At 38.7% G+C, this 10,220-nt stretch overlaps 1 protein-coding gene across 3 annotated transcripts in view; it reads right to left on the bottom strand.

The window, feature by feature from the left end:
* SEMA3C (semaphorin 3C) overlaps window positions 1–10,220 on the bottom strand; it is a 152,098-nt gene that overhangs the window by 121,479 nt on the left and 20,399 nt on the right. Inside the window, exon 1 of one of the 3 annotated variants that reach the window (XM_005016705.6) lies at window positions 1,282–1,717. The exons of 1 other annotated variant lie outside the window; for it this stretch is intronic. The gene's annotated coding sequence lies outside the window, so the exon portion shown is untranslated. Of the gene's footprint in view, window positions 1–702; window positions 723–1,281; window positions 1,718–10,220 lie in introns of those variants that run through there. One more of the 3 variants, XM_021270344.4, reaches the window with a different exon arrangement.

Genomic DNA, 10,220 nt, shown 5'->3' with positions numbered 1-10,220 from the left:
AAAATTAGAAGTAAGGGTCTGTTAACTAATAAAATTACAGTTGAAGAGTTTTTGCCAAGAATAATTTTTAAACAAGCTGCGTGAACTTCAATATTAATACTGCTTTGTGGGCTTTAAATTCAAAACCTTGAGACTAGCCCATGGGATATCCTTTAACTTAGCCCTCTTCTAAGAAAGAAGTGCCATTAAATCCTGATAAGATTGCTTTGTCAGGCCAAAACAAATAGCCAATCATACTGAACATGTGATTTAACAGATGCAATGGGATTAGTACTTTACAGTAGTAGCACTATGCTTTCTTTGCAATAGAGATGAAAAGCCAGAGGAGCAAGCATGTGGCTTTCTCTCTCCACTTAAATGACACTGTAAGAAATAATAATTAAAACAACAGAAAAGAACCAAAAAAAAATAAAATCAACCCTTTCAGCACTCTTTCCCTCCCACTCTCATGCCTCCTGCCAATTCTAGTGCAATCAGCTACAGGAGTGAAACATTGCTACATTTCATTGCTCAAATTGCATATTTTCACCATTAACACAGAAGTGACAGGCAAATGTAAGATTCAAATTGTAAGCTATATGGTTCCTATCCAGCTGTTAGACACATAAATAATACATGCATACGGTGCCACAAAGGTATCACAGGGTGTCTGACATGTGAGTTACCTAATGGAAATAAGTTTAATTTCAGAGATTTACGTACCTGGTAACTGAACACAAACTCATTGGAGTTTTGAATCTCTGGGCTTATATCCCAGTTCTGAATTTATCTCAGTAAGTCATGATACTATATTCAGCATGTCCTGTGCACATGATCTGTACTGACAACCCACAGACCTAAAATCTTTTTCAAGTCCTCTTAAAGAATTTTTTTGGACAGACAAAAAAGCAATGTCTAATTCCATTTCTGCTCTTACACCCTATACTAGCTGTAAACAAGGTGGCAAACCACTACTGAATTAAAGTGCTGAAGTTTTCCTGCCACAGAGGTCACTTCCAGCATGCTGCATTGCTTTGGAAAGTATCATACAGCTTTGCTGTGAAGCGCTGTGCAGGTGTCATCTGCTCCAGGCTCAGTCCTACCCTCAAATCCTGTAAATAAAATTGTTCAGCAGAAGAAAATAAAGAAAGAAAGAAGTGAAAGAAAAGAAAACCCCAAAACCCAGACTATGCTAATCTAGAAAATATTGCTTTAACTATCTGTGAACAATAGGAAAATTCAGTCATCAAACACATTTCACATCTATCACAGCAGAGAAAGAGAACTTTCAATTATGCTTACCCAGCTATTGGAGGAACCAGTAATACAGCTTCCTATCTGCTTTTTATCAGTTTACGGACTCTTCTGCTGTTACCAGAACGTTTTAATTCCAAACTTGGCTCACTGGGGGGCGGGGGGGGGGATAAAATAATAATAATAGTTAAAAAAAAAAAAAAAAAGGAAAGGAAAGGAAAACTCTTTCGTCGTGGTGGTTGCAAAGGTACTCCTGGTTCCTTTGTAAAACAGTCCTTCCAGCTGGACTCCTTAAGGCACCGGGAGCGCTTCTCCCCTGCGCTCAATTAAGCACCTAGGAGTGAATGGAAAGTAGCCGGGCGCTGAGGGTGAAGCCTTTGGTTTCCAGTTACCGGCGCTGCCCTGCCCTCGCCGCTGCCGCGCTAGCGAGGCTAGGCACGGCGGCCTCCGGTGCATCATTAGCTGAGCAAATAGGGGCTGGAGCTCATAAATAACGCCGAGGCCACACCCCGCCGGGCTCCGCGGCCGCCGGCCCGGCCCGCCCCAGGCACCGCGGGGCCGCCGGTTCCACTCAGCTGCGCGGAGCGCCCGCGGGCGCGCAGGCTGTTTGCGCGGCGTTTCGTTCCTCCTGGGGCGGGGGGGGTTCATAATGCAGTAAGAGGGTTTGGGGGGAAGGGGATCTAAAGGGGAGACAGCGGCAGGTTGGTCTCCAAGCTTCACCCGCGCTGCTAGCGCGGGCGCGGAGGGAAAGTTGCGGCCAAAGTTGCCGGCCCGGGGCTCACGGCAGCGCCGCGGATGCCGGTGCGAGATCCCGGCCGGGGACGGAGGCCAGGAGCCTGGAGGAGAGGGGACGGCGAGGACCTAGAGGGGAGCGGGGCACCGGAGGGGAGCGGCCCCGAGGGGAGCCGGGCCTCGAGCTGGGAGCCGGCCGGGGCGGGGGGGTGCCGGGGGAGCTTTCGGGGGAGGCCGGTAGATGTCACTGTGATGAGAGGGAAAGAGGAAGGGTTGTGGTGAAGGAGGAAAGCCGGTCGTATCCAGCCCCGGACACAGGGATTTCTTTCTTTTACTTTTTTTTTTTTTTTTTTTTTTTTTTCTGAATTATTCCCCTTATTTGAAACCTAAAAGAAAGCTAGCGAAGAAAGCAGCATTATATCAATAGTAAGATTTGTAGCTTAGTCTCCTGACTGCTCCAGGAGTTTTTTCCATACGCTTTTTGACTTTTTTTTGTAGTTCAGGAGGCCTGGAACAGCGTTTGTTCAAGCTCAGCTTTGACTGAGTTACTGAGCTATTAGTTGTTCAAAAGGTTTTCATTGTTTCTTTGTTTTTCATGAGATTAGTGCTCTCATGGCAGTCAGACAGCTTTGAAAAATTTTACCCAAAATGGTGAATTTCATCTTGAAAATGTAAAGTGCATCACAGCCCTATTAAAGCCACTAGGATATTCCAAACAATGTTATTTGGGTTCTGGGCCATTTGGTAGACAAGGCCTGTGGAAAGGTTTTCCTAAGTTGTTTTCTGAGTATGTTCTGTTCTGGTTTGACCTGCTGAATGAGTACTTCTGAATCAAGATTTCCACTCTTGCAGGGAAAGATGGTCTGTGAGCCAGCCAAGGGTTGCATAGCCGGGTACTGTTGCAGCACTCCTTCAGAGGAGCACATCTCTCAGTACTTATGCAGCCATGTCCCACAGGCAGAAGTACATTAACACGTAAACAAGTACCCACAATGAATCAGTGCACACGCTCAAGTTACAGTTTTGTTTCCAGCTATTACATGCTCTGGCCATACTAACCAAAGCAATCAATAACACTAATGCATTGTAGCCTGGGAGCTGGGAGTAGCCCTTACTGAACAGATTTTGTCCATACATGTGGATGTCCTTATGGCTGGTCTACAGGCCAGTTTGCAAAAGTTCACCTGCAAGAATTATGATCACATGTATTTCAAAGACAGTTTCTTACCCAGGCCTCAGTGTCAGCATAGCAAAGTAAATGTTTTCTTCAAGCAAGAAATTACTGCATTATAAGACACCTATAATCCCAGAGAACACAAAAGTAAGGGGTGAAGTGCTTCTCTGAAGCAAAGCATCATGTTTTCATCTGATGCCAAAAAAGAAGTCCAGAATTTTGAAAAGCTTTACTCACTTCAGATCATAGCTTTAAGACAGACTAATTGCTGCCACCAGATGAACTGAACACTCCAGATCATGAGTCCTTAGAAGTACTGATGCTGTTCCAGTTCTGCTCAACACAAATAAACTATGCAGAAATGCATGAACATTTACTGTCATAGCAGTTAAACTAAGCCATCAGAGAGCTTGTTCATTCAATGGCCAGGCAGTGTGACTGTGAACATGATGCTGCTCATCCTCGAAATGTGGTTATGTCCAAATGCCACAGAGTCTGACAGCAGCACCCTGGCAAGAGGAGAAGTCACTTGTTTGCTTCGGAAAATCCCCACAACTAAGTGCAATTAGAGATCACCACACCAAGCAACAGGAGTGAATCAGCTAACTCAATATTCTCTCTCTTGCTGTGGTCTGTGCAGGCTGATTCAGAGGAGAGCACACAGAAAACCACAAAGCAAGTATGAAATAACCTCTCGTTTAGGAGATTTCTGGGAGAAGTGTAATAGGTGGCAATGCTAGTCAAAGAGAAAGAACAATAGTATCACAAAACAACTAACAGTGAAAATGATGTTGATTCTAACTGACCTCAAATATTTTTTTGCCTTAGGAAAAAAAAAAAAAAAAAAGATGGTTTTGCTTTTTCAAGTTCAGAAGAAAATCTAGTTAAGATCACAAACACATGCTCTTAATAATGCACCATTAGGAAAGGACAACAAAAGGAATATACTCGAGCATGAATCAACTTCAGTATGAGTTCAAGTCACTTGGGTTTGTGTGTGATTTGGTATATATGGACAGTAGAGAGCCATCTGGCTATCTGCATTTCTTTTTCATATGTGCTAACTACATCAGAGATAAAAAGGTAAAATGAAATACTGAAGAAAATTATGGGGATTTCCAACACTCCCTCAAGGACTTGGGGTTTATAAAATAGTAAATGAACTACAAAGAGACAAACACAAAACTTTAATCTGTGAGATACCATCATACTTGTATATCTGTTAAGCAAATCAAGAGTATGCTAATTTTAAAAACAAAAAGCAAATTGAGACATGAATAAGCATGCCATATTGATTTATTTGTTTTTAACATGTGCATATGTGCAGGTCAGAGCAAGATAATTAACTTTTAAAAGCAGTTTGAACTTCACAGCTGGGCTGAGTGAAATGGTTAAAGTTTTACTTTAGATGTTTTGTAATAGCATGTATTAGCTTCAAGCAAAACTCATGGAATGGAAATTACTTTTCCAAATAGGAGGTGGGGTTTCAGTATTTACTGGCATGAATCAGCCCTATGAGTGAAATGAAAAATATGCAAGACACTTGCTTTCCAGGCTGTGCATTTTACAGGCTATCACAGGGAGGACAAATAAGTTTGACTCAGCTTTGCCGGTGATTTTTAATTATTTGTGTATTACACAAAGCATACAAGGTTTTTTGTATACACAATTTGTTTCTAGCAACTTGGTGTATGTGTGATTTATAACTTGTGCAGTTATGCCAGGTGGCATCACAAACGACAGGAGAAAGTCAGAGCCTTTGCTTTCAGCTTCAGAGTCAGAGCAGTTCTGACCCCACAATGTGATTTGAGCAGGCAAAACCCTCATGGCCAAAACAAACAGATGTTGATTTTGTCCTATCTGTGCATGGTGTTTGCTTCTTACCCAAACAAATCATCCTAATGGACCCAGGCCTAAACACTAACTGAAGCCAGGAAGGAAAAAGACAAGGGTGGATCTGAGCTTCTACTTAACATTTTGGTTTGGGGTTTGGCTTTTGGGTTTTGTTTTCTTTTGTGTTTTTCTTCCCCACTTAGATTTTAAGCTCCTGAAAAAGTGAAAAGATTATTGGAGACAGTGGTGAAATAGAATCAGGCAAATTCCTCTGGATTGGCAACAACTGGTCATTAAAAAGATCAACACTTTCTGTTTTGAATACAAGCTGAAACTTACTATTCAAGCAAGGTCAGATGCTAGCTATTATAAAGAAAAATGTAGTAAAGATGTTAAAGTGACCATCAAATGTAATCCAGTCCTTGCTTAAATATCAAAGGAATTGCATATGCGGTGATGCACAGATTCTAAATTATAATACAGAATGGTATTAACTTCTCTTTCCTCTCTCCTCATGTATGAGTGTCAAATCTCCTTACAGAAATTACAAGGTTCTTAGGTAATCCAATCAGTCCCCCTTTGTTTCTTCCACTGTTATGAGAACTGGAGAAACTGTGAAACATATCAGGAGCTTACTGTGGGAAAACCATTAGTTTTGTTTTTGCTGCTGTTGTTTTGAGCTAATATGAATAACAACTTATATTCTTATTCACAATAAATAGTCCAGAGATTGCAAGAGACACTCAAGACAGCTGATGATACCTCTGTATGATCAGAGATGGCAGAGGGTCCTTGGGCATAGTGTGTCCTATCTGGTCAATGGGCTTATTCACATGGGTCAAACTAGGACTTCTCATGAACAGCAAGGCTTCATCACAAAGGTCACAGCCTTAGAAAACCACTGGAATGTAACTAATAATAAGCCATTAAACTGAATTCACCAAACAGTTTTCTTTTTACTACTTTATGTTCATGAAAGTCAATTTGCAGGAGATAAGTTGTCTTTTCATAGCTTAGGAAAAATGTGGAACGGGATCAGTGAAGCCACATTAATGAAGTACTATTATGTGTATGGGGAAGGAGGAAAGCATGCTCTTAGTTTGATAAAACTCCAGTTGTCTCCAGTCAAATAGACCCAGCTCTGAATGGCTTCCCTGGAAGTAAGTGTGCCAGTACTTCACAGTAAGCTCTGTCATTAAACAGATTGTGATTTCTGTAAGGTCATCATCAAATAAGTACTTCAGTGTCTGTACAAAAGATGTAAGCTGATTCTGGTATGCTACCAGGCCTTCATGCCATTCCATCCCCACCCCCGCCCCCCTTCAATGAGGCAAGTACATTACTGCTGTTCCTAGGAGAAGCACAGTATTTTGGTCAGTTTTTCCACCTTTTAGCCAGTATGACTAAATGAGGTCAGTGATATAACCAGAGCCACTGTGCTTAGACAAAGCTGGGTTTGAGCTTTTAGTAAATAAGACATCATTATTTTGCAAGTGGATTAATAAGAATATGTATTAGGAAGACTCGAATGGAAAGGGATAGGTCCTTGACGCATCAAGAATGGCTTCAGGCCAAAGAAGCTATAAATACAAAAAGTGCAAGTGCATAGAGGATGCAATAATGTGTTATCTGTGTTCTGGAAGTATTTAATTAAGATCCTGTGGTGCAAGGAGCTGTACAAATAGATAGGGAAGTAAAAGAGGAGCTGTTATGGAGAACTTTTTAATTCAAACAGGCAAATTGGAAAGATGGGGAGAAGATTACTTCAGGATAGATGGGGACAGTGACATGACCCTGGACATCATAGTAGATTCCAGTATGAGATGCCTCTTTCCAGCTTGGTGCTTGATCTGTTGCTACATGCCTAAGGGCTCACATCACTTCCTCTTGCTTTGTTGGAAGGAGGTTTTGGAAAGGTAACTTTTTGCCTATTATTCAGCTATATTTTATAATGCATTATGTGAGTCACTAGTTGGCCAAAAACTAGTGTGTGTGATTTTCCATTCATCTTAGGTTAGAAACACAAAGCCCAGTTATATAAAAGGTATCTTAGAAGCCTGGATATATAAATACTACCCACTGCCAGTCTGGTCCCAGATAATAATATAACAGTGCAGTCCTATTTCTCACTATCCTTCATCTTCAAATGAAAAGTAATGACTGCATACCTTGCAGTCTTCAGTTTATTTTGTTCTCTGTAAGTACAGCCTAAGCTGTATTGATGGTATTTGTTAGCTAATTGCTCACTGCATCTTGTCTGCAAGCTGGTTACTACAAACTATTACTTTTGAAGCGGAGCCTGCAGGGCACACTGCATATGCCTCGTCCTTCCCCAAACATGTCCTGTTGACCATTGTCCCTGTTACCTTCCCTAAGGAAGTTTTTCTCATGCAAAATAATAATAATAATAATAATAACAACAACAACAAGAATAACAACAACAACAACAGCAACAGCAACACCAAAAGAAGAAGAAGAAGAAGAAGAAGAAGAAGAAGAAGAAGAAAAAAGAAGAAGAAGAAGAAGAAGAAGAAGAAGAAGAAGAAGAAGAAGAAGAAGAAGAAGAAAGAAGAAGAAGAAGAAGAAGAAGAAGAAGAAGAAGAAGAAGAAGAAGAAGAAGAAGAAGAAGAAGAAGAAAGACCATGTCTTTAGATGAAAGAAAAGCAAAGCTATTGAAAAAGGTCATAATTTAAACCACGCCAAACTGCATTGACTGGAGCAATTTGAGTATTACCTACTGTTCCGTGGAAATGTCATGCATATGTGTGTGGATCAGAGGACACAGAGGAACAGAACAGGCCTCAGAGATGTTCCTTCTCCAGCTCATCAAGGTTGATCCTTTTGCATTACATCCTAGCTATTAATAGAGTCAGGATTTTACTCTTAAGTGGCCCACTATGACAGTTCTTATCTTTCCTTTAAAAAAGAAAACCAAAACAAAACAAAACAGAAATAAACCATGGTAATTTTCATGCAAATCCAAAGTTCCCCATAATGAAAAATGTGGAAAAGATTGAGATGCCACAGGATTTGAGTTCTGCTTCTTTACCATAGTATTATCTCAGTGTTAAGGAAGACATTCATACTTCCAGCAAAGTGTTCTTCTCCATTCTTGAAGAGGCTGTCATATTGTCTGCTATGAATGAAGGTTTGTCTCAGGAATCAGCATGAGGCTGTTGATGTTGTATTGATATTTTAGCTGTAATAAAGATTAACATATTGCTTTGTTATAGAGATACTACTGCATTCTCCTAAAGTATGAAAGAAGATAAAATGGAAGCTCTGTTTTTTGCTGTGTTTGTGCTGTATTCTTGATTGTGTGAACTCTCTTCTTCCTTTGTCATGAGTATTCATACCATACCTCCTGATGCTAGTGATTCATGGGGACAGTAGTCTATTTTCCTTCTTTTTTTTCTTTTCACTGTCAACACAGTTTTGAAAGGCTCTACAAAAATGCTTTTTTATTTTCTTTTTTCTTTGTTTACCAGTATAATGAGCTATCATGTTTCAGTCATCAAATCCTTTTTTGAAGGCCACCCCATTTTATTCATTAGTATACGTGGCATAAGAAGTGTGAGCAAACTCTTGGCTTGGATAGCGAACTTCTAGGCAGGCAATATGTGTTCAATGGAATTTAAGAGAATCTGCTGGCATTTTTGTACGTTTTTAGACCCCAGAACAATCAGGATATGGGCTAATTTAAAACAATAATTCATCAGGTTAAAAACAAATTTTATTCGTTAAAAGAAAAAAAGACTCAGAAGAATCATAGAAAGTCAGAGAATCTGACCTACCTGTTTATTGGTCTTTATGGATTAAAATTTGCTTTCTGCTTATTATTTTATTAACTGCCCACTCAAAGTTAGCACAGGCTAGATATGCTCATCATACATATGCTCATAATACAGAATAAAAACAGCATCAGATAATCTAATGTGAATTAGATCTCAGTATTTTCTATCATACTAAAGTTTCTGTTGCTTTCATTTAGTTCTTGGCTTCTCGTTCAAAAAAATCACAATTTAAAGTGAGTCTACATTTATTTTTTTTCTCTCACAGCATAAACATTCCATTAAATATTTATTTTATTTTATTTATTTTTTATTTGGCTCCCTCCAGAACAGCTGTTAATTGAATCTTTATTAGAATCTATTAGCAATAGTTTGTTTTAAGCCAAGAAGACCAAAAAAAAATAAAAAATCTATAGCTTGGGTGGCAGCCAGAACACAATATCTTCTACACAATTATACCTTTATGACTTGAAACCAATTTTTTCATTGTCAATTATTCGAAGTCAATTAGATGGTAAAAGAAAAAAAGGCAAAGGAAAAACAGAGAATAGATACAAAATGTTTCTGAAGAGCTTTTCTATTTACTATTGCTGACATTTAAAACACTTAACTTGTATTACTTCATACAAATTTATCTTAATGTACTTCCAAAGAATTGTGAAATTGAAGATAAACATTTTCAGTAATGTTTCACTACAATGTTGCCTGTTTATTTTTTACAGTTTACTTATATTACAAACATTTCCAGAAATCATTTAAATCCTTTCTTGTCAATATCAATAAATATATAAATAATATATATGCATTCTTTTGCTTTATATGCACTCATTTTAATGTAGCAATTGGCTAAAAAGATTCATCAAAATATACTAATAATTTTTCTTATACAAATTATTCAAAAAATGCTTCTAAGGGTGGAATTTTCTCTCAAATGCCAGCAAAATGAAGTGAAAGAATTATAAGGAAAAACAGAAAGTATGTTGGTTTTGATCATAATATCATGTACAGCATATTTTCTTTTTATTTTTTTAATTCCACGTTAAGTGCTTTTTTTAAAAAAAAAATATATATATATAACATAAGGTCATAATGTAAATGACCTTAGGTAAGATAAATTTGAGGGAATCTCTAAATTTTGCCATAAGAGGGCATTATTTATGCACTTAGAACAGAAAATGTATTTCAACATAAACACATATGTTTTAAGAAATGGTAATTCTTTACACTCACGTAGCAAAGGAGAAAAAATTATGAATACCTCTGTAATTAGGAATACATTAAATGAGTTACGTGGACTGGCATTGTTCTCTATCTTGTGTTTTCTTTCTGATTAGTCTTAAAATACAAGACCAAAGAAGAGGCAAAGTACTATTTTTGCAGTTTAGAAATTACCACAGAAGACACAGCCAAAAGCTGGTGGTTTGACCTATGAATGCAATTGAGAAAGTATGCCTAGG

Source organism: Anas platyrhynchos, chromosome 1 (genome assembly GCF_047663525.1).
Source record: "Anas platyrhynchos isolate ZD024472 breed Pekin duck chromosome 1, IASCAAS_PekinDuck_T2T, whole genome shotgun sequence".
In the NCBI taxonomy this organism is placed as follows: Eukaryota; Metazoa; Chordata; class Aves; order Anseriformes; family Anatidae; genus Anas; species Anas platyrhynchos.
Note: the sequence above shows the minus strand (reverse complement) of the source record. Positions and strands in the feature narration are given on the sequence as shown.